At 38.4% G+C, this 25,553-nt stretch overlaps 1 long non-coding RNA gene across 1 annotated transcript in view; it reads right to left on the bottom strand.

Annotated features, from left to right (window-relative positions):
- Positions 1–340: 340 nt before the first annotated feature.
- The window catches only part of LOC127156231 (uncharacterized), a 49,081-nt gene continuing 23,868 nt past the window's right edge, over positions 341–25,553 (bottom strand). The window contains exons 4-7 of the long non-coding RNA XR_007825695.1: positions 9,852–9,901; positions 9,148–9,514; positions 5,681–5,881; positions 341–1,692 (exon numbers count right to left, since the gene is read on the bottom strand). This is a non-coding gene — a long non-coding RNA (uncharacterized LOC127156231). The remainder of the gene's footprint in view (positions 1,693–5,680; positions 5,882–9,147; positions 9,515–9,851; positions 9,902–25,553) is intronic.

The raw sequence follows: 25,553 nt of genomic DNA, 5'->3' as shown, positions 1-25,553 counted from the left end.
CATCTTCATTCTGTTCAAAAGTTTACACCCCTGGCTCTTATTGCATCGTTTTTCCTTCTGGACTATCAGTAAACTTTTGACTTCAACTGTACAGGGCCCTGTGATATCTGCCATGAGAAAAACGAAAACAGAAACATGGAATCAATCATGAAAATGGAATTTACTGTATAGAGCGGAATGTCATGGAATTTGCCAAATTTTCAACAAATAAATCAAAGTAGGTCAGCACACTCAAATCAAAACGCAATATGGACTAGTGTCTGTGAACATTAAGTCAAAAAGTTTATTTATGAATGAATGGCGCAAATGCGCAGTTTCGTTTACTACGTACATACTGGTGTTTTCAGCCTCTGCCGCCTCAATATATACTGTAAGTACATAAACACATAAATATAATCTCTAAAACTGCTCTGAGAATCACTATGTGAGCATTTTACCATTTCTTTTGAGAAAAACTATCATCATATCATATGCAAACAGAAACTTTAAGGTCTTCACAGCAACTCATCGAAATAAAAGTTCGGTTTAACTTGAAGAAATTGTGACAGAAATATTTTATTTAATGACTTAATTAATAATTTTAACAGAAAAAAATATGTACCAGAATTTATTTATCAGAAAAATATAAATACACATAGTATTTCTGAAATATTTTTTTTTATTATTTTTTTAATTAAATCAATTAATTAGAAATGTTTTTGATGATTACATTTAATGAAACTAAACTGGAAAACACAGAATTTGGTAAAATGAAATAAAATGTATTTCATAGGGCCTTAAAAAGTTATTTTTGTTAAACTTTTAATACATTGCTGTTAAATTTTGTACATTTCATGGTTTCAATTAATTAGACATGCTTTCTGATTAATAAAATGTGACCCTTGACTACAAAACCAGCCTTAAGCAGCATGGGTATATTTGTAGCAATAGCCAACAATACATTGTATGGGTCAAAATTATAGATTTTTGCCAAAAATCATTAGGATATTAAGTAAAGATCATGCTCCATGAAGGTATTTTGTAAATCTCCTACCAAAGATTTATCAAAACTTAATTTTTGATTAGTAAGATGCATTGCTAAGGCGATTTTCTTAATATTTTGACTTTTTTGCACTCTGAGATTTCAGATTTTCAAACAGTTGTATCTCTACCAAATATTGTCCTATCCTAACAGACCATAGACCAATAAAAAGCTTGCTTTATTCAGCTTTCAGATTATGTATAAATCTCAATTTTTAAAAAACTGACCCTTATGACTGCTTTTGTAGTCCAGGGTCACAAATGTAATTTAACCATTAAAACAGAAACAATAAAACAGATTTTATAGGGCCCTACATATATGTTTGCTAATGCTCTCACAGTGGACAAAATAACTTGCTATGTGACTTTAAGCCAGTGCAAAGAAAGATCCTGGTCAGCATATTACTACACGCTGGGTCCCTCGTGTCCCGGCTAATCCTCTTGCGATGAGAGCATCTTCTCCCCCTTTGCCGCTGATGTGAAGAGGAAAGAGACAGTGACAGGGGTCACCTCAAACCGAGATTAGGGCTGGCAGCTTATTGAGTCCCGCAAACACTGAGTCCTGTCCTGCCGGAGAGCTGTCCTGTCCCTCGTTCGGGTCTGGTAATTCCTTTCTTTCCAGCTGTGGTAGTTCTCTCGATCACTGTTGTGGGCTGAGCTCGAAACGGAGGCCTACAGAGCAAGCGAGATGAGAACATGCATTAGCCTGAGGATATAGGATATTTAAAAACAACTTCTGAAAGAAGTACAACCTTATTTTTTGAACAACTGTTTCAGTAAAGCACAACCACAAGACTGTGAGAGTATTACTTTACAAAATGTAAAGCATTTTGCAAATATTAAATGTTAAATAATACAAAACATGACTATTTAGATTCAAAACAATACTTGTGTGTAATAATTTTGTGTGTAAATCATCTATAGTTTTTAAATAGTACATGCACCGAGTACACAAATTATTTTTTTCCCTCTAATTATCAATTGGACAAGTGTTCTCTTAGAAAGATAATTCATCAAATTAACAAACCCAAAGCAGAAATAGACTAATTAGCAAATGTTAAGACATTCACACTCTCTTACGGGACTAATTTGATTAATGCCACGTTTTCTTCTCAGATTTAGACAAAACATCAGATCAATTAACTGCTTGAAAAGACACTCAACATCTGTCCTAAATTAGCTTTGATTTCAAAGCAGTCAACCTTGAAATTTTCAACATTCGATCAAGAGTCTTTCAGAGCTTAGAGCAAGAGTGAAGTAATCTCGGAGTGCAGCGAATTACTGTTATTTTAAAGATAATTCTCTTTTACAAAGTCTCATTTCATTCGCAGTCCAAGCGGACTTTGTGACAACTTCACAATTACTATATGAAGTGCTTCAGGCTTAATTTAGCCTAATTATTAAAGGCATTAACTTGTTAACGCCTTTAATAATCAGCAACAAATGCTGAAGCCTTCCCCACTGTAATCTTGTTTTTATTTAATAATGTTTGTTTTAATTAATCAGGTTGATTCACTTATATTAAATGTTACTACACTGACCACAATCAGAGTCGATCCTGACTTGCACTTACTGAGAAATGAATGTGACCTCATGAATCGGATCCACCGGAGAGGTCTGCTAAGCTTGTGCTAACACAATAGAGGTTACAGAGATCAGGGATAAAGTCAGTGAACGGCTGGAGTAAAGACTCAAAGACAACCCGTACACAGAGCCTAGGAAAGGTCGGAAGAGCTGTTAAAGGTCACAGTCCAACAACGGTTTTCTTATATGCTTTAACCGAAATATCCTCTAAACTCACCAGAACGCTTTACATTCTTATCTCATCATAAAAGGTTTGTTACTGTAGGCCTACACTGTATATATACAGACTAATACATATATATTTGCAGTAGGCTACTAACTCAGCCATCCAGAAAACATATAGTTTATGTAAATCGCATGAAACAAAGGGGTGAACCACTGAATAAAAATGTATGCAGAAAACAAATCAAAGATTATGCAAGACAAACACTAGATAAGTAGCATAAATACATACATGAATATTCTTAGATTACTAATATATAAACGCTATTTTGTCAAATATGGGTATCTTTATGTGCCTATGCTTATGATTTCCAACTAAGCTCTAATTGTTAAATTATGCAAAATTAGGGTATTTAGGGTACATAAAATGCTAGCTATTAAAATTAACCACAGAAAGATAAAGAGTCAGACATTTTATTTAAAAAATGTAATAAAAAAAATAATTTTAAAAATCCTCCACAGAATGGCTTTAAATACAATACATAACTTGAGTTACAATGGAAATGACATTGCAATAAAAATGTCCTGTCAGAATAAAATTTTCAAGTACGCATTACTTTTTAATTTACAAGAAAATACCTGAGTTACTTTTTCGAATAGCTCTCCTGTCCCCATGTTGAGAAAAATCGGGAGTAAGATATTACTTTAGTTCTAGAATAAATGTGAACATGCATTAATTCATCTCACAAACAAAACAAAACAAACAAACAAAAAAAAAAAAAAAAACACATTCAGTTTTCCTCAAAACAAAACAATTACAATTTCCTTAAAACAGATATCTATTATGTATTTAATCCAGATTTATAAACCAACATCTTTGCTGCTGTCCTTCGATGATCCAATTCAACCATATTGATAAGCAAAAATTAACATTTGTTCTTTTTTTAATTGCTGACGAGTGTTGAATTTTTGTCTTCTGCATTCTGCCGTACAGACGTGAATTTACTTTTCCTTCAGCCTGAGGCTTTTGGTGTGAAAGGGCTTTTATATTTGCCAAAAAATAACTTTTTATATTAAAACCAACAAGCATGCCCTGCCCAGATTTAAAAAGAAACGCTAAAGTAACGCAACCCACTAACGTGATTAGTAACATGATTACTTACTTTTTTTAGGGAGTAACACAAAATTGTAATGCATTACTTCTAAAAGTAACTTTTCCCAACACTGAAAATGATAGAATTTCCTGATAAATATACATCCACTTAGTGGACAAATTAAAACTTGTAGTACTCTCGTGAATGTGCAGAAGACGAAATAAATCGTTGAATAAAGCTGTTATTTTTGTTTTCTTTGCACACAAACAATATTCTTGTAGCTTCATAAAATTAAGGTTGAACCTCTGATGTCAAATGGGCTATTTTAACAATGTCATTACTAACTTTCTGGGCCTTGAACGTTTCAGTTGCATTGCTGTCTATGTAGGGTCAGAAAGCTCTCACATTCAATAAAAAATGTCTTAATTTGTGCTCTGAAGATGAACGGGTTTGGAACAACATGAGGGTGAGTAATTATTGACAGAATTTTTGGGTGAAGTATCCCTTTAAATAAACTAGTCAGACTATTATGGTCAAAATCTATAGCTGAAGCAACACCTTGAGATGAATGTTGTTTATTATTTTTTATATAACGGGTAAAAACTCCCCACTGGTTTCCCATCATGTTCAAAACGAAGATATACAGTCAAAAGAAACTGAAGAGAGTCCAGGCTTGAGCAACAGCATTAGGGGACAAAACTAAATTGTTTCTGGATGGCTGCTCAGCTCAACCCAAGGTGATGTACCAGGCAAGATGGAGGCCAGACTCCACACAGCTGCTTGCTGCTCCCCGTGGCCCCCCACTTGGGAACACTAACCCTCATATCTCAAGGGCCATAAGCAAAGCCTGAGGGTCCCCTGAGACCAATTCCTGCCATCCTGTGGCCCACTTCCGGCCATCATTCAAATTAGCATCTAAAAGAGTAGCAGTGTCTCTGTCTGAAGTCATCAGATAAAAGCAACGTGAAGCTTTTAGAATACAATACAACACATGTCCAGACTAAACTAAAGGTTTGTAGTGTCTAGAACATCGTTAAATAATAACATGCATCCCTCACATTTACACTTTGAAACTAGAGGATCAAAATCTTTTTGTTGATATACAACAACCAAAACAAACGACAGTGTGTCTGTCTTTCTAAAAGCAAAGTGATTGAAGTCAAAGTGCAGCATTAATTCAAGTCAATAAGCAAATCATTATTAATCCTAAAAATCCCACATCCCAGGGGAGGACGTTCACCGTGGATAAACGATTTCAGTGTTTGTTGTCAAATTATAAACAACGTGAGCAACTTCTAAATGTGCCTTCTCTCATTTATTCAAGAATAAATACATGCCGGCTCGGACAAATTGCGTCCTCGGATATAAGCAATTTGCTCTAATATACTTTTCAATTACAGCTCGGCGTCAGAAGGCAGAAGAGGATGAGATGAGTGTGAGTGGGTCAGGGCGGCCCCAAAACAATGACAGGGCCCCGGAGCCTCGGGCCCCCTGCGGCTCTCCCATCTGCAGTCATTACAGTGACTAGTCAGACATGAAGGAAAAAGCCCACTCTCCACTCTCTCTGTCACACAGCCGTCAGGCAGGACAGCAGAGACGGATAGAAAGAGGAAGATGCCACTATGATTTCATATGCCACTCTGTGGGCTTTGCCCCAAACCATCCATTATCAAAGTATTAGTGGGAGAGCAATGCTCTGCGCCTGTCGGAAGAAATGCCAGTACACGGACAGTAGGACACCCATCAATGAACGATTATTGAGCAATATTAGAAAAACGGTCAGCCCATGAGCCTCCCTCGACGTTGCATAAACCTCGTACCCTTTCCGAGGGGGGCCAAGGGCCACTCATCAAACAAATAGTCAGGGGCCCGTTGAACTACAGCCTGCCAGTGACCCCAGCCTCTGAAGGATTATCCGTAGAAGCTGGGAGGACCACATGACTCATCTGAGAGAGGAAATAGACTTTTCATAAGCATAGGGAGAAGTCACTCAGCTCCAGCTCCAGGAAGGGCTCTTGAACCTAGCAGACAAACATAGAGAATTATGCTTTTATAGATGGCGGATAGAAAAACAGGCACTGGGACAAACCCCTGCTATACGAATTTAATGCATCTGACCAGTAGGGGGCCATAGAGGATTAGTATTGGGCTCAGCGAGACTCTGACCTCACAAGTAATTTTATGAGCCTGCAGAGCTTAATAACACAAAAAGCTGCAAAAATGGAACTTTACAGAAAACAGGAATCTATAACAGTAGGTACTGAATGTGTTTTGGCTATGCTGATTTATTGTGTGTATTTCAGTAGCTCTTAGATGGACATTTACATATATAAGTTACTAACATAATTTATCAGGCTAATTAAAATTGAGCTCTATCAAAAACATTTTTGGGTTTTCTAACATTTTAAGTATCTCTTCTATAACAACAAACAGTTCAAAGACACCAACTTTATATTTATGCATTAATATTCTGAATATACCCAAATCATGGGGGTTTTACAAGAAATGACTTAAGGATGTACACTCTTAGAAATAAAAGTTACAAATATCCTTCTTAAAAGAACTGTTTTAATAAACTAAACAGCTTTTTTTGTGTAAAAAAATCTAGATTTGTTAAAGGTTCTTCATGGAACCATAGATGCCAAATAAGAAGAGAATTAAGAGTGTCCTCACACAGATAAATGTGACCTTGGACAACAAAACAAGTCGCAAGTAGCATGGGTATATTTGTAGCAATAGCCAAAAATACATTGTGTGGGTCGAAATGATTTTTCTTTTATGCCAGAAATCATTAGTATATTAAGTAAAGATTATGTTCCATGAAGATATTTTGAGAATTTTCTTCCGTAAATATATCAAAACTTAATTTTTGATTAGTATTGTGCATTGCTAAGAACCTCATTTGGACAAATTTAAAGGCGATTTTCTCAATATTTAGATTTTTTTTGCACCCTCAGATCAGTGAAAAGTGTATTTATTCAACTTTCATACAATGTATACATTTCAAAAATTGAAAAAAAATGGACCCTTATGACTAGTTTTGTGGTTCTGGGTCATAAATGGTACATTTGGCATCAGTTTTATAGTGAATTGTTATTGATGAATTGGTTTTATATCACTTCTCAAGATTTTTTTTTTTTTTTAAATTTTGTAGACCCTCAGGGTATTTAATTATAAGGGATTTTTCACCCAAAAAAAAAAAATTGTGAACGAGAAATCCTGAAAAAAATTCTCAGAACGCGTCAGCAGCACCACACGCATGCGTCGTGGTACTCTTGCAAACAAGCTTCAAAGACTGGCACGGAAAAGAAGAAATTTTTGAATAAAGTCATTATTTTGGTTTCTTTATATAGAAAAAGTATTCTCAGAGCTTGATAAAATTAAGGTTGAACCACTGAAGTCACATGGACTATTTTATGGATATCCTTACCTTTCTGGGCCTTTAATGTGTCAGTTCCGTTGCTGTCTATGCAGGGTCAGAAAGTTCTCGGATTTCATCAAAAATATCTTTATTTGTTTTGAAGATGAATGAAGGTCTTACGAGCTTGAAACGACATGAGGGTGAGTAATTAATGACAGAATATTCATTTATGGGTGAACTGTCCCTTTAAAGAAATGCTAAATTAGGCAACTTTGCAGCATGAATAACATATTTTTGTTTGGACAAATTATTACAAGTACTTAAACCAAAAAGAGCTGCACGTTTGTGACCCTAGACCACAAAACCAGTCATAAGGGATCATAAGTCATTCTGCATCATCTGAAAGCTGAATAAATAGTCTTTCCAGTGATGTATGGTCTGTTAGGATAGGACAATATTCGACAATATTTTGAAAATCTGGAATCTGAGGGTGCAAAAAATCTAAATATTGAGAAAATCACCTTTAAAGTTGTCCAAATTGAGTTCTTAGCGATGCATATTACTAATCAAAAAGTAAGTTTTGATATATTTACGGTAGGAAATTCACAAAATATCTTAAGGGAACATGATCTTTACTTAATATCCTAATGATTTCTGGCATAAAAGCCAGATAAAACGATAATCAACCCATACAGTGTATTTTTGGCTATTGCTACAAATATACCCCTGCTATTTAAGACTGGTTTTGTGGTCCAAGGTCATATTTATGATTTTAAACTCTCTACAATGCTTCACCAAATTTTAAATACATTATACACAATATTTATTAAGCAAGATATCTAAATTTTGTAATCAACTGCATGCCACAGAGCAAGCATTCTTGCTTGCAGAGAATAATGCAGTGATAAATAACCAAGCTCCAATTGTAGAATCACTGCTGTCTTGCCTTAAAACACTGTAAAATGCAAGAGGGCTGTTTTTCATGGCTTGTTTTGCGGAAACTGTATGGCCCTCATCACCGCAACATCCCGGCGCTCGACACAAAGCAGCATCTGAAATCTCCAGCTGCCCACAGAGACAGTGAGTGAAACTAATACAAGCCCTCGCGGCACTCATCAAACCACACGAAGGCAGAAAGAGACAGGGCTCTGCTTCCCACACGCAGGCGACGGGAATCGTCCCCGCTTTGCTTCTAATTGAGAGGTGAGTGGCAAATGAAGCCGGACATACAGCTCTCTCCCTGGAGACCCAGCGGCACAGGTCAACGCCTACTTCACACCCTCTGAGCCCAGAAGAAGAAAGGGAGAACATGAAAAAGATGGAGAATTTTGCCTGGGTGGGTATGAATGTGGGAGTTGGGTCACACCCAAGCCGCCCGCCCAGCTGGCTGCTCTTATCGACTGTCAGGGCACATAAGGGTGTGCAGGGGACTTTGAGGGTTGCAGGGGTGTTTAAAGGCCACCAGGGATAGTATGACACCCTCTGTGAACTTGCTTGACCATCTTTCACTTCAGTTCTGTGTTTTTCTCCTACACCACTGACTATGCCGCATTTTCATTGGTGTTTCTTATAAGAACTATAAACTGAAAGGTTCTTCTACGGCATCACAGTGAATTTTTTAAAGGATAGTTCACCCAAAAATAAAAAAAATTCTGTCATTAATTACTCACCCACATGTCGTTCCAAATCTGTAAGACATTCGTTTATCTTATCTATTAACACAAATTAAGATATTTTTAATGAAATCTGAGAGCTTTCTGACCCTGCATAGACAGCAACTGACACGTTCAAGACCCAAAAGGTAGTAAGGATGTTGTTAAAATAGTCCAGGTTACATAAGTGGTTTAATTTTAATTTTATGAATACTTCAGTTTTGTCATGTTTATGGTTTGTTAATTTACTTGCCTGCTCATAAACAGCTCTCACCTTCTGTGTACTTTCTTTATTCCAGTCTTTGCTGTGCTTGGTGTACGTAGCTCTCCTGGGCCACTTGTGGCTGACAAACTCAGTACTAGCAATTTGGTGATGTCCCAGTGCGAAGATGAGGCCTGCTAGCTTTGATCAAATCTAAACTAGAGTGCTCTGTTCATACACACATGTACACACCCCAGCAGTGTTTGAAGACAGTAGGAGAAGGAGCCTGCAGGAAAATGGCATTGCACAGCATGACGGTCTTGCTGTTGTCCAGTATGCTCACATGTTATTTCTACCGCAGCTTAAGACACCAGTGGTTGCCTGAAAGGTTCGTTCTCCTCCAGTTGTTGTTTGTTGTCATGAGTGCTCACCCTGACATCTGGAGCCAGAGAGGAGAGATACAAAGGCATTCAGTTGGTGGACAACTTTAAGATATGACTTAAGGTTATAGGCCAGCGAAGCCCTGAAATGGAATTGACCTTAAAAAGTATGAACAGGTTCAAATGGATTTAAAATTAAAACTTAAACCTAAATTCAATACATTTTAAGTGAGAGTTTACTCATTTACTCACCCTCATGTTATTCTTATGTGGAACACAAAAGGAGAAACCATCATGGAAACCATCATAAAATATAAAAATAGTCTATAAAACTTCTGCTATATTCCAAGTTTTCTAATCTGCCATAAGATATTATGCTGTAAAATGGCACAATACCTTGAAAGATTCAGGAACTGTGATGTTACACTCTCAGAATGGACCTAGAACTGCACACACAGACAGAGAGAAGTTTATAAACCTAAACTATGTATGTGTGTGTGTGTGTGTGTGTCTGAAAGAGGGTGAGGGTTTTGCTGATCACGCTTATTACTCTTAATGTTAGGAGCTCATTAAGTGCAATATACTAGAGGTCTGTGTGAATGGACGTGTTGAAGATGTGTATATGTGTGTGAAGTCTGGGAGTATCGAGTGGTTTTGCCACCTGACTGAAATAGGTTGAGGTGTTCAGACTATTATCGTGAGCGAAGGGACGCTACAAAACCAAAGTTAGATTTATGTGTTAGATTCATACATTGAAAACACTAAAGCCTGAAGGGTTATATATGATAGACAGACTATACGACAGACAGACAGATAGATAGATTATATGAACAACAGATATACAAACAGATTATACAAACAACATATATGCTAATTATGCGTACAACAGATATACAGACAAATTATACAGTCATGGCCACCCTTGCAATTCTGTAAGAAAATGCAGCACTTCTCTCAGAAAATTGTTACAGTTGCAAATGTTTTTGTTTGCACTACAACAACACAAAAAACAGAGAAGAAAAGTCAAACCTGAAAATAATTTCACACAGAACTCAAAAATGGACAAGACAAATTATTGGCACCATGTCAAAATTGTAAGTAATAATTGCTTTTCAAGCATGTGATGCTCCTGTAATTTGTATTTAGACACACCTGTGGCAAGTAACAGGTGTGGGCAATATAGTAATCACACTTGCAACCAGTTCAATGGAAAAAAAAAGACTCAAAGGGGTCATCAAATGCCCAATATCCACAAGTTGATATGATTCTTTAGGGTCTTAATGAAAAGTCTATAATATACTTTGGTTAAAAGTTCTCAATGGTTGTGTAAAACAACACCCTTTTTACCTTGCCAAAATCAGATCTGCAAAAATCATCCTGTTCTGGTTGAGGCTGCTTTAAATGTTAATGAGCTCTGCTCGCCCCGCCCCTCTCTTCTCTCTGTGGAGTGACGAGCCTGTTTACTTTAGCTGCATTTAGCTACGTTTAAGCCACTAAACTTGCTAACTAGCACGTTACTAGGAAAGGTGATTGTAGAGATTCATAAAAAAAACCCCTTATACTCACTTCTGCTGTAGGTGAAGCTGGAACACAAATGATTTGCACGAACATAGACACATTTATGTAGATCGGGAGGCGCATTCCCTTCACAAACAAACTTAATCCACTGCATCTTCAGCGGCTCAGATGTCGGGAGTAAATGACAACCAGTATGTTCATTATTACATCCAGCAACACAACACCTCAATCGCTCAATCAGAGATATTCTTGTCTAACTTACGTCCCTACTCTGGCATCGAAACAATGGAAGTTAGACTGTGACAGCTGATCTGAGGTAAGACGCTCATGTCAATCAACTATTGTGGGAGCGGCCTCTGTCAGTGTGACGTCACAACGACAGGCATCTGAGAATGGCTCGAATTGAAAAAGGGGATATTATTTTTACAGACTAATTAAAAACCACTCCGTGGATTTTTATCGTTATAGGGTAGATTTGTACATATGCTGCCAACACACATTAATGTTCAAACAACATGAAAAAGTGAACTTTGCATCTGATGACCCCTTTTAACCTGTTGTGTGTCACACTGAGCATGGAGAAAAGAGAAGTGTGAAGAGTTCACAGACAACTCTTTGAGAGAAAAAATTGTGGAAAAACATGGACAATCTTTAGGCTACAAGTCCATCTCCAGAGATCTTAATGTTCCTATGTCCACTGTGCACAATATCATCAAGAGGTTTACAGCCCATGGCACTGTAGCTAACCTCCCTGGATGTGGACGAAAGAACAAAATTAATGAAAAATTACAACGAAGGATCGTTTGAATGGTGGATAAAGAACCCTGATTAACTTCCAAAAAAATTCAAGCTGATATGCAGACACATGGTACAATAGTGACAGCTTGCACTATCCGTCGCCATCTGAATGAAAAGGGACGCTATGGTAGGAGACCACTGCTGACACAAAGGCATAAAAAAGCAAGACTGGAGTTTGCCAAAAATTATGTGACAAAACCACAATTGTTCTGGGAGAACGTACTGTGGACAGATGAGATAAAAGTAGAGAATTTTGGTAAAGGACATCATGGCACTGTTTACAGAAAAATGAGGCCTTTAAAGAAAAAACACAGTCCCTACAGTCAAACATGGTGGAGGTTCAAAGATGTTTTTGGGTTGCTTTGCTGCTTCTGGCACTGGATGCCTTGACTGTGTGAATGCTATCATGAAATCTGATGATTACCAAAGGATTTTGGGGTGCAAAATAGTGGCCAGTGTCAGAAAGCTGCATCTCCACCAGAGGTCATGGATCTTCCAGCAGGACAATGACCCAAAACACACTTCGAAAAGCACTCAGAAATGGTTAGAAACAAAGTGCTGGAGAGTTCTGAAATGGCCAGCAATGAGTCCAGATCTGAATCCCATAGAACACCTGTGGTGAGATCTCAAAACAGCAGTTGGGAGAAGGCATCCTTCAAATCTGAATGACCTGGAGCAGTCTGCAAAAGAAGAGTGGTCCAAAATTCCAGTAGAGAGCTGTAAGAAACTCATTCAAGGTTACAGGAAGTGACTGATTTCAGTTATTTTTCCAAAGGGGGTGCTACCAAATATTAACTTAAGGGTGCCAATAATTTTGACCAGTGCATTTTTTGGGTTCTGTGTGGAATTGTATCAGATTTGACTTTTCTTCTCTGTTTTTTGTGTTTTTCCAATGCAAACAAAAAAATGAATAAACATGTGAGTACCAAAACATTTGCAACTGCAACAATTTTCTGAGAGAAGGGTTGCATTTTCCGACAGAATTGCAAGGGTGCCGATATTTTTGGCCATGACTGTACTTACAACAGATATACAGACAGATTATACAAAATTATTATGACAGACAACAGAATATATACATTATCATTAGTTATAGACAGATTATTCCAATGACAGACACAAAATAACTAATTATATGAGCAGGGGAAACTATTCAATGCTTTTCTCCACATCTTTCTGCAACATAAGTATTTAGCGCTCACCTTGGCCATTTCAGTCCAGCGCGCTTCATCCTGAGAACGGATCGCAGCTCACTAAGATAAATAAGCTCATTGTGCGGCAGGTCTTTGGGTGGCTTACGTGCAAGGTCCAATTGCCCCGTCTAGAGGGTGTGCTGTTGTGTTGTGTGTATGTGTTTGAGCTCAGTGAGGCAGACAGAACTGGCCGAGCTAATGAACAGCATTGCTTTCACGGACAAGCAAAGCAGGACCAACAGGGCCCCACTGCTCAAAGCCTCCTCATTTCCCCCTCAAGTTCACTCAGCCACCAACACAACAGAACTGTCGGAATCAAGCATGGCATGCGTGAGTGTGGTCCTCATATCTAGACAAAGCCTAGCAGCATCAAAAGGCCTCCAAAACAGTTCTTTGAGTGGTTTTGTACCACTGGGCTACTGTATTTGAGAGGTCTTTGATTGCTTTCTCATCTGAGATCAATTCACTTTCTTTTCCTTCATTCTCTTTCCCAGTTTTCCAATCATTCACCTTGTTTTGTACCATGCCAAATCAATTATTCATTCTGAGGACGGGAGTGAAGCCAGAGTGATAAAAAGGCTGACGTATACAAGTCAATAAGCGACTCAAAGTCCATTGTTTTTGATGGAGAGAAGACTGTAGTCATATAGTCGAATGCCACATATTTGGAGTTTGACAAATGATGCTTCTCTACAGATCTCTCAGGCCTGCCATATAGACAAAAATGACAAATTGATTGAGTTGAACAATATATTTCCAAAACTTCTAAAGCTCAAAAAGCAGCCACAAAGATGCATTGCAGAAAGCAATGCAAAGAAGTATTGCAGAAAAAAAACAACATTATTTGGTTAAACTGATAGTTTTACTATATACTGTGTGAAAATGACAAAAAACATAATATAACAGATGCCACTAAACTGGTTTTGTTAATTTTAAACTAGTCTCAGTTTTACACCTCATGCCGATAGTCAAAAACTAGATGACTGTCAACATATTTGCAAAAAAAAAGTCACAAGTATCAACCAAAAATATCTGAACACACTCTACTATTCCATTAAATATGAGATGAACACTGTGATAATTGGTATGTAAATAATCTAGCACCCTTCTTTATCCACAGTTGTCTCTAGCTCTTTAGCGGAATTTCACAACACGCGGCAGGTCTGAATCTCACCGAGAGAAGAGGATTCGTCTCTCCCCTCGGCTCATTTGCAGTCTTCCAGTATGGGATGGCACTGAAATTGGAATGTTATGCATCAGTGGTCACACTCGAACTCCAACTGTTCTCTCTGCAGCGAGTGTCGAGGCCTGGGGAGCGGCAAGTAACCTGCTAAACTGAGGGTGTGACTTCACGGTCTTTGTGAAAGACCCAGGGCTGAAGAGAGGTGGGGAAGTGCCATGCAGACTGTTTGTATTATAAGAAGACTTGCGATGAATTTTTAAAAAAGATTTCATGTTGCTTTGTTTCTGCTGACAGGCAGAAGTTGGTCAAGCGTGTTAAATGGACAAGCGATAAAAGCTTCCATGTATTTCTGAGCGACTGTCAACAGCTGCTCTGGGCAGCCCCACCCAAGGTGAATCCTCATTGGTCCAAAAAACCTGCTTGGCAAAACTGTACATTAAGCATCCAATTTCAAATCAATGTGAGAAACACTACCTAATCTCATTACACAGACCTGTGGGAACTTTTTCGCAAGATGAGAAATACGTACCAATAAGTACATATCATTGCAGTTTCCAACAGAAATGAACACTAGAGGCGGTAAAACTGTGAGCACTTGTAATCATTTTCATACACAGTTATGATTACAGCTCCATATGTTTTGCTTTCCAGATGTAACAAGCTTGCTCGGTAGCTCAGCCCGCACGTAATTGGACTTAAAATATGGAATCCTTGGGTATGAATCCTGTGAAAAACATGACTCGCGATAAAAGAGCTAAAAGATGATATAAAAAAACTAAAGCTAAGCTAAAATAGCATGCTTGCGATTGCATATTTACGTCACTTTTGTTTTTGTTCATACTATCGGGTAAGTTTAGGTGTAGTGCAGATGGTACGTTATTTTAAAACATCATGGAGCATCACTCAGTGACTCAATGGACAGTGACAAGTCAGAACTGCGGTGACATGTACAAAACCAGTGTCACATTAGACGTAGCGTATGTACATTCATCTGTTCCGGGGGAAAAAACAAACACTCTTTTAGCGCCACTCAGTAGATATTTCTGTTGGAAAATGCAGTGATATGTACTTATTGGTACGTATTTCGCATCTCGTGAAAAAGTTCCCACAGGTACGTTTTGATCATGAGATCAGGTTGGAGAAATAAAAACATTTAGTTGTTAGATTTAAGATACATAAAATGCCTGCCATTTCTTTCTAAAATTAACAACTTTCTAAAATCTTATTTTCTTGACATAAACATATAAAACACGTGTAGTTTGAAATGTGGTGGAAATGCCATTAAGATAGAAATGTTTATGAAAAAAATCAATTTTTAAGATTTTTCATACTAAATAAATGTCTTATTAAAACATCAGACATACGCTGGGTACACACTAAAAGATTTTTAAAATCTTATAAGATCTTCAAACTGTGAGAGACCGCAAACATGAGGACAAAAAATCCTAGATTTAACCCTAAAGTTGATGCTCCAAAAGTATAACCAGAGTCCCGACTGTGAACACGGGAATTCTCGCAAAATCTCTTGAGATTTAAGAATAAACATGGCAGACAATAGACAGCAAGAAATTGTGATGACTGTGTTTGTTATGCTTCTGTTCTATCAGCTTGCTTTTTTATTGGATATTGTTTCGTTTCACATGATAATCTCCAGATCGTATGCGCATTTGTCCTCAGGGTTTCCCCCACACATCAAGATTTCTGATTGTAAATATTCAACAGGTTGAACATTTACGATTTGCGATCGGGGTGCCTCTGATGTTCTTCTGAACCGATTCAATCACTCTTAACACACCTCACACCACAGGAAAATCTGATAAAATAATCTTTAGAACCATAATCGGGACATTAGCTAGGATTATCGGAGAGGGGAGAAATTGGCCCAAAATCAGCCCGATTATCTTGTGGTGTTTACCCAGCATTAAAAAATTAAATAATTGTGTATATTTAAGGTATATAAACAGTCATTTAATTAAAAAAATATATAAAAACTAAAACAATCAGACTTTGTTAAAACTATTAGACTTAAGTAGAGCATAAAATTTTTCCAAAAATGTTACAAATATTGAATTGTGTGTATTTTTAAAATACATATACAAAAAAATGATTAAAAAAAAATTAAAATGTAATTTCCTCCACATAATATTATCAAACATGTATAATTTGAAATGTGACCTGACATGTCTCCTTACATGAAAAAAAGACAATTCTCCTGTGATCCATGTGGGTATTTCTTACATTTTTTATATATATTTTTTAATATTCAAATATTTTTACCATCATATTTATTCTTAAAAAGTAACAGATTTTGTATAAAAGAAAGAAAGAAAGAAAGAAAGAACAAATGAAAATATATTATTTATTTTGGATTTATGGTATCAAATTGTACTTCAAATTAGCCTTAGCAAGACCAAACAGTTAAAAATGTTTTTAAAACTAAAATCATTCAGACTTTTTATTAAAATGACCAGACTTCAGTGAGAAGTATCACATTTTAATTATAAAATTTTTGTTTTTATTATTATTCAAAATAATTTATTGGTATGTATTTAAAATACATAAGATGCAAGCTGTGAAATTAGCCTTGGTCATTTCGTTCCAAATAATTTTTGTTCCTGTAATATTTTCAAAAGTATATAATTTGTGACCCTGGACCACAAAACCAGTCTTAAGTAGAACGGATGTGTTTGTAGCAATAGCCAAAAATACACTGTATGGGTCAAAATTTTTCTTTTATGCCATAAATCATTAGGATATTAAATAAAGATCATGTTCCATGAAGATATTTTGTACATTTCTTATCATAAATATATCAAAACTTAATTTTTAATTAGTAATATGCATTGCTAAGAACTTCATTTGGACAAATTTAAAGGCGATTTTCTCAGTATTTCGATTTTTTTGCACCCTCAGATTTGATGTATAAACCTCAGTTTCAAAACACTGACTGACTCTTATGACTGGTTTTGTGGTCCAGGGTCACATTTGATATATTTGATGACATGAAAAAGACAATTTTCCATTGAAGTATGTATGTTCACTGCTGGACATTGTTAGTAGATAAATCAATTCAACTAGCTAGCGTGTAAAAAGTGTTTTAAGACATTTACAATAAAGTTCACAGAGCCAAAAGTCCCCATAGTTGAAGAAACACCCAAACGCTGCAGAAAAAGAAAGCGGCCTACAGTCTTGTCACCGTCACCGATGGCGTTGCAGATTAGCTGTGGCCCGGTTGACCTGGTCGCGAGAAGAGGGCCAGACAGCTGTGATTGCGGTAGAGATTTCACACAGTGTAATTACCGCACTGACACCAAGGACTCAGAGGTAGAGAGAGAGAGTGTGTGTGTGTGTATATAACCGATTGTAGAAAGTGTGTAGCGGCGGTGGAGAGGGGGAGGGAGCAAAGAGAAGGAGAGAAAAAGGGGGCTCTACAGGTTATTAGCACTAAACACTGGGAAATGAAACAGCAAAGTCAATGCGTAATTTGAAGGCCCATCAAGCCTCATCAGGAACAGCAGGGAGGAGAGTGTCTGACTTCATCAGCTCGCTCTCCTGACTTGTGTGGAAAATTACAGTAATTAAAAAGGCAGCTAAGTACTCCGCCGAGCGCAAGGGGATCCTTTCTTCCCCCCCACCTCCCGTCACCTTCAGCGTGGCCGGCTGCTTTTTGCATGACCTCTCCGTTCCCCCCGGCCCTTGCTGCCGGGCTTTGTGTGGAGCCAGAGGGATGGTAATTACCGCCTCACTGGCTGATGTCGTATTGATCAGCCGGGAAAGGTGCCGCAGCAAAATGAGAGTCCCAACACAGTGGACTCGGGCCAATCGAAAGGTAATTCCAGCCCGTGCGATGATTCGGCCCTTCTCCCCTCGCTCCGCCGCTGCCTCGTTCTCCGCTACCCTTTCATTAAGAGACAGCTGTGATATTGCCGAATCGATACCCAACGCTGCATTGATTGCGCTGTCAGCGAGGCTTTCTACACGAGGCTCAATCAGTGAACTCTGACATGCGCCCTCTGATCCTAATACTCTCTTCACTGTATTGGCACCGCCATTCAGAAACTGACGGGAGGAGAGCGGACGCCGTACCTACTCTGTTGACGCTTTGGCATCTTTAGCGCTCTGTCGATACTCCGCTTATTTGCCAAATTCTAGAGGCGACGTCTTTAAGATGAAGGATTATGGGTAATGATATTGCTGTCGAGAGCTGCCAAAATGAAGTGGCCAAATTTAGTAAATAAATAAAAGCACGGACACGCTAAACAGTGAGAGGAGGCAAACAGATCGATTACGGGAGAAAGCCAGGCAATAGGGTTGGGCTTGGAAGAAAAACGAAGCGCTAGCCAGGTGATGATAAAGATTAGAAGTCTAACAACCTCTGTCAAAACATTACAGAGGGCTGATGGGAATCTTAATTATGCAGTGTACTCTCTGCCAAGACAGTAATTAAGATCACTCTGTCATAGAGTTTCGATCACTCCTACAATGCTAAGATACGTTTCAAACCCCTCCTTCAAGTCTGTTGACAGTGGAACTCAAAGAACCCTCTTCAAATGACAAAAAAGAAAGTTTTCTGGGAAAATAAAGGGTTGTCAGTGTTCAAAAAGTCTTCAAATGTCACCGATGATGAGTTTTCTCCTACAAGGTGGTAATCAACAGGTATGTTTACAACAGTTCATTTGAAAGGATTCAAAATTAATGATTTTTTCTTTCTAGACTTTTACTCTGAGAGTTCACATATTCAAGACATGGGAGAAATTGCCTTTAGTGGCTGATTTTCAAAAGGAATTATTTAAATGCATGCAATGCCTCCATTAATAGTGTAGATAAATAGTACTGAGAACTCAGTACTTTTGTGATTATGATGCATTCTTTAGTAACCCGAATTTACACTGTTTATGTTTATTAGTTAAAAAGGCATTGGCTTAATTTAAAGGATTAGTTCATTCCAGAATTTAAATTTCCTGAAAATGTATTCACCCCCATGTCATCCAAGATGTTCATGTCTTTCTTACTTCAGTTGAAAAGAAATTAGGTTTTTGAAGAAAACATTCCAGGATTTTTCACCATATAGTGGACTTAAATGGGAGCCAACAGGTTGGAGGTCCAAACTGCAGTTTCAATGCAGCTTCAAAGGACTTTACACAAAATTTTGCTTAGCAGCTTAGTCAGAAAAAAAATTCCACAGGAAGTGGCAAAGTCACACAGTCCGTGACGGAGAGATCGTTAACAGCTGATCTATGTGGTAATATAGTACATCGGGCAGGGCATCCAAATGCTTTCATGCATTCAATCATTCATCGACCTCAAATATGGCTTTTCATCTTGAATGCATGTAGTAGCAACTTTACATGGCAGCTCAATCTAATGTTAACCTAGAAAAATGTGCACTACTGAAGTGTCTGTGTGGAATGTGGAAGCTGAATAGTAGCGCGCTCACTGCATGACAGATGGAGGCACCGGTGCAATCACTTAAAATACTCCGTCATTTTTGGTTATACAGATAAAAGTAATACATCTTTTGAATCTGTAAAGACTCTACGTTTATTCGTATGCACTCAGATTAACAATAAAACGTTGTGCTTTTGTAAAATAATGCAAGCAAATGGATGTGCTTTCTGCAGCCACGGTCTCTGTGAACTTGAGCGTGAAACTTTGAAACTTCGACTTGCCTTACAGACATGAAAAATATATCTATACAGAGTGAAATGTCTACTTTCAAAGAAACCAATTCAAATAGAAAACAAATATGCTTAGATTATGTAATCCATACGAAATGTGCATACAGGTGCATCACTACTGCAGAGATGACGAGTCAGTGTCGCCGACATCTCTTACGCCAAAAACGAAGAAAGCACTAGTTTATCAATTATCAAATTAAAATGTTAATGCAGTCTCCTTGCTGTTTTTCCCTGACACATTCATAACTATTACATCTGCCAGTGCGCTGTGGCAAACTTTTTTGTGTGTGCTTGAGTGCTTATTAGGCTACGTAGGCAATTAAAGGCTCATTATTATGACTGGCATGGTTTATTAATAAACATGTGACTAATAGTAGACTAATGCTTAAAATGAATGACTACTAGTCCACCAGAAAAATCTTTAGTCGAGGGCGGCCCTAGTGTTTACAAAGTTAAAGTGCAAAGAAAGTCAAACGCCCTTTACAAGAAAAGGTAAAACAACAATGCTGGACCATTTAGAAATTCGAGGAGAAAATGAGATGGATTTTTTTGCCCTACCCTACCCTTTTTGGACCAAATGACACAGATGTAGAACTAATCACATATGACCTTTCTAACATGATTGTGTAATGCGTAAAGTCAAGCTACTGCAAGAGCCTTATTCCTCGGCTGGGCAGCCCTCTGAAGCTGCACTGAAACTGCAATTTGGATCTTCAACCCGTTGAGCACCACTGAAGTCCACTATATGGAGAAAAATCCTAGAATGTTTCCCTCAAAAGCCCCAATTTCTTTTTGAATGACATGAACATCTTGGATGACATGGGGGTGAGTAAATAATCAGGACATTTTAATTCAGGATTGAACCAATGCATTGAATACTCATAGTGTACCACTATTTCCATGCAGGTAAATGCAGAGAAGGATTTGTCCTAAAATACAGCATTGATCACACAACTATTAAGTGAATTTCCCCCACAGTGTTTGCAGAAGTTCAACCTTTAAAATTTAAAACATGGGAAAAAGGGTTACAGTGAGGCACTTTTTTAACAGAAGAATGAAAGTGCTTTTAAAAATTCGAAGCTTCATATTTCTGAAATCTTCCATAAATTATCCCCATTCACTTCTGTCTCATGGTAAACATAGTTGAAAGAAAACAAAGGACAAATTCTAATTATTTTTTGCAGTTATCATCATTATGTCACAAATGCTGTAGACTGAGCTTAACTTGTATTAAACCTTTTAAAGGGGTCATCGGATGTGCATTTTCCACAAGTTGATATGATTCTTTAGGGTCTTAATGAAAAGTCTATAATATACTTTTGTTAAAAATTCTCAGTTGTTGTGTAAAACAACACCCTTTTACCTTGCCAAAATCAGCTCTGCAAAAATCATCCCATTCTGAGGGATTGTTCCTTTAAATGCAAAAAAGCTCTGCTCACCCCGCCCCTCTTTTCTCTCTGCTGCTCTGACAGATTGTTTACTTTAGCCGCATTTAGCGCGTTTAGCCGTGAAACTTGCTAACTAGCACATTATTAGGAAAGGTGATTGCACAGATTCATAAAAAAACCTTATACTCACTTCTGCTGTAAGTGAAGCTGGATCACGAATCATTCGCATGAACATAGACGGATATATGTAGATCGGGAGGCGCATTCCCTTCACAAACAAATGTAATCCACTGCATCTTCAGCGGCTCAGATGTCAGGAGTAAATGACGACCACTATGTTCATTATTACATCCAGCAACAGAACACCTCAATCGCTCCATCTGACATATTCTTGTCTAACTTACATCCCTGCTCCGGCATCGAAACAATGGAGGTCAGACTGTGACAGCTTATCTGAGGTAAGACGGTCATGTCAATCAACTATCATGGGAGTGGCCTCTGTGGGTGTGACACCACACCAACAGGCATCTGAGAATGGCTCAATTTGAAAAAGGGGATATTATTTTTACAGATTAATTAAAAACCACTGCATGGATTTTTATCATTATAGGGTAGATTTGTACATATACTGCCAACAGGCATTAATGTTCAAACAACATGTAAAAGTGAACTTTGCATCCGATGACCCCTTTAACACTAAATCTTTTCAGAAGAAATCAAAACTGCTCATCATAGATGATGTAACACACAGCCATTGCAAGTTGACCATAGCTTAAACTACCCATTCCTATAATTAATCGTGACTGTCTATAATTGAGGCCAGCCGCGAGAGATGTTTGTGTCAAGTTTAACAAAGCAGTCATCATCTAGAAGGACTGTTCCACTCTTGCACTCTCAAGCACTTCCATTTTCCCTCTCAATTTGGCAAAATCTAGAGGTTGACAATTCCTCCATTTTCTCAGACTGAGCTAAGGGCTCTTAATCACCTACTTCAACTTAACACTTAAAGGAGAAGTGCATGAGGAACACAGGTCACTGTGGAGAAGAGGGTGAATGACAGCTTGGGCTTCTTTATGAAAGGCAGGGCCCTCTAAAATGGCTGCTCAGGTGCGGGGTTTGACAAAGAGAAGAGAATGGGAAGATAGGCCTCCACCAGGGTGTGGTGAACCCTTCCAGAGAAGACAAACTGTTGTCTTTAGAATTATTGTGTTGGAGAAACTTAACGTAATGACAGCAGTTGGAGAAATCGTGTGGAGGTCACACCATCTTCAAATTGGGGGATATGATCCCTTTTTAGCATCATTGGGTCATTATCTGAGCTAACAATTGAGGCTCCCAAATAATAGAGCGATATTGTGCCGGTGCAGTCAAAAACAGACAGGCTCATACAATGCTCGTACAATGCAATTGAAAGGGATGAAAGGAAAATCTCTGTTTCTTGTCATTTGAATAGTGAGAGAATTAAAAAGGAGCCACTGTATGTGAAGCACAGGCTTATTGAAAACATTCAAGCCAAATTTAGGACTTCGAAGAAGTTGAATGAAAGCAAACAGAGTATTGCTGCTTTTGTTAAACTGTGAAAACTGCCAGTGTTTGTTCAATGAGAAAAAAATTGAAACAACTTAATTAAAAGACAAGCATTTGTGTTTAAAGAGTATATAAGTTTTGACCGATCGTGTCACTAGACAAGCCTCTTATTCCTCGACTGGGATCATGTAGAGCACTTTGAAGCTGCAGTTTGAACCCACTGGTCTCCATTGAAGTCCACTTCAATCCTGAGAAGAAATTGTTGAATAAAATTCGTAAAATTACGGTTGAACCACTGATGTCACATGGACTATTTTAACGATGTCCTAACTATCTTTCTGGGCCTTGAACATGGTAGTTCTGTTGCTGTCTATGTAGGATCAGAAAGCTCTCGGATTTCATCAAAAATATCTTAATTTGTGTTTCGAAGATGAACGAATGTCTTACAGGCTTGGAACGACATGAGGCTGAGTAATTAATGACAGAATGTTCATTTTTGGGTGAACTATTTCTTCAAGCATAGCAAGTTGCTGCATTTGCCAGCATTTCCAAATTCTCCCTGACGTTTTCAGCAACTTTTTGAGCTATTGTGTATTAAGGGTGTGTGATATTGTTTTGCACTCGTTTGCTCACTGCTCAATGCTTTCTTTCCTCCGTACCCCCCACCAGCCACCACTAGCCTGCATTGAGTAAGGCCGTGCTGTGTATGATTGCCGTGATTCTCCGGCACTCTATTGACAACGTAGCAGGTGTTCGTTCCACATCCTCTCTCCTCTCCCTGGGAGACGCTAATCCCCTTCAGGAGGCCTGGCTTCAGTCTCACCCCCGAGCCTCCCCCCTATCCCTCCCCACCTAGGACAGTGGCACTAGGCTTTGATATCCAGTCCACAACCCACAGTCGCTGAGCCTGACCGACGTAAGGGGCAGGTGCAACCGAGTCGCGTGTTACATTCAAGACACCTCCACTGCCTTTAGTGTGGGTTCCCAGACCGGCTTTGTTCTTTTTATCCCCCTTTGTTTAATTAGATAAATATAGGGTAAGGAATTAGGGTCATTGACACTGCCGTCGGCAGAGTTTTTGATCATCATGGCAATCAAAAACGACTTGCCTGAATTCGTTTTTCAGAAAAGGCTAATGCACAGATTGCAAATTTATGAAGTGCTTCAAGTACACGTAGCCAAGCGCATAGCAAAAAAAAATTCCACAGTTCTTCTTGCACAGTGTGTTCCATGATTACCTGTTTAACTCTATCATAACGTTCGATTCAAAGAGCCGCATGTTGCCGTCATATTCTTGTTCTCTGCAAAACCCCGCTGAGCTCCAGAGAAGCAAGCAACACCTCTCGTATTAATTAAACCCTCCACGTCTGCCGCGGCACCATCATCATAACCTGCCAATCTTCCGCTGATGAATGTCACAAAACATCATCAAGGTCCTTAAGAAACGACACCTGTTCGACTACAACAGAAACAATTGACCGTACTTCAAACTTCCTCGCCATTTGAAAGGTTCGTCGTAATTCTTTTGGATGTCGAACAGGAACCAATTAAAAAAAAAAAAAAAAAACACGTCTGGCTGCATTATGATTTAAAAATAAGGCAGTGAAGTAAATTGAAAGGGAGAAAGTGGTGTGGCTAATGCGACGCCCCCTTTAATTTGCGCCCCTCGCTGGGCAAATATTCACGTTCCTTCCTCACACTTGGAAGTCCCGCTATTGTATACACAAAAAAGCCACTGTTAGCCCAACACGGAGCAGGTCAGGCAGGAGTGGGACTGGATTGTGACCTCTTGGCATGACATCGCAGTATATTATTAGAAAAGCCACACCTTCGGTTCTCACACAAAACAACCTGTGTTTACACTGCCGTGCCAATCGAGCTCTTTTACACCCTTGGTCTTCGATATCATTTACTCGTAATGAGTAGTATCCTGTCTACAAGAAATCCTAGGTGCTTGAAAGGCAAATGGATCCAGTGGTATCCATTCAAGGGCTTTGAGAGGCAATAGTACAAGTTTAAATTTGATCTTTTAAACAAGCACCAAAATAAACAGACAACATCAAAAGGCGACCTCTTTATAAGAGTACTTCGCCAAACGTTTGATGGTTAAATGAACATCAATCCTATTACCGGGGGGTTTGGTTAAAAAACCCTAATAGTTCTGTTTGGACCAGGATGAAAGGGGTGGCACTGATCTCGGTGGACAGTTGATGGAGAGTACATATGTAAAACACACCAGAGATGATCCACCTAACCTTACCAGGTGAACTGTGCTAAAACTCTTCTGTTCCTACTGATGACCCACTTGGTTAACGGCCAGACCTGACGTACCCAGAAGCCACAACAAGCCATCTGGTCAAGAGAGAATGCACATGTCAAATATTTCATCTGTGCTTTCAACTCTGAATTGAGAGTTTTCCAGCAAATTCTCTCAAAGAACATACAAGTGCAACTTTCGAGAGAACTATGGTGATGGTATGATGAGCGATGTCACATGGTGGATGCTAATTGTTATTTTTCAGGTCTAACAAGCATGCCACCCCCTCCCGCTGCTCGGAGAATGTTTTCAACTTTTGATCCTGACACCTGCGTCTGCCTGGAATTCCACTCCAGCTCCGTTTCTCTCTGATGTACCTCCAGGATCTAATGGATTGTAAAAAGTCTGGCAGGATGTAATCTACAAAACAGAGAATACTTTCTGTGTGAACTGTAGTGTGGAACACTTCTGGCCCAATCTGTGTTTTACGGTGAAATGTATGAGGGAGAGAAGCTGAAATGTCAAGAAGATCACCAGTGCCTTCCAAAATGTCCAA

This window comes from Labeo rohita, chromosome 25 (genome assembly GCF_022985175.1).
Source record: "Labeo rohita strain BAU-BD-2019 chromosome 25, IGBB_LRoh.1.0, whole genome shotgun sequence".
In the NCBI taxonomy this organism is placed as follows: Eukaryota; Metazoa; Chordata; class Actinopteri; order Cypriniformes; family Cyprinidae; genus Labeo; species Labeo rohita.
Note: the sequence above shows the minus strand (reverse complement) of the source record. Positions and strands in the feature narration are given on the sequence as shown.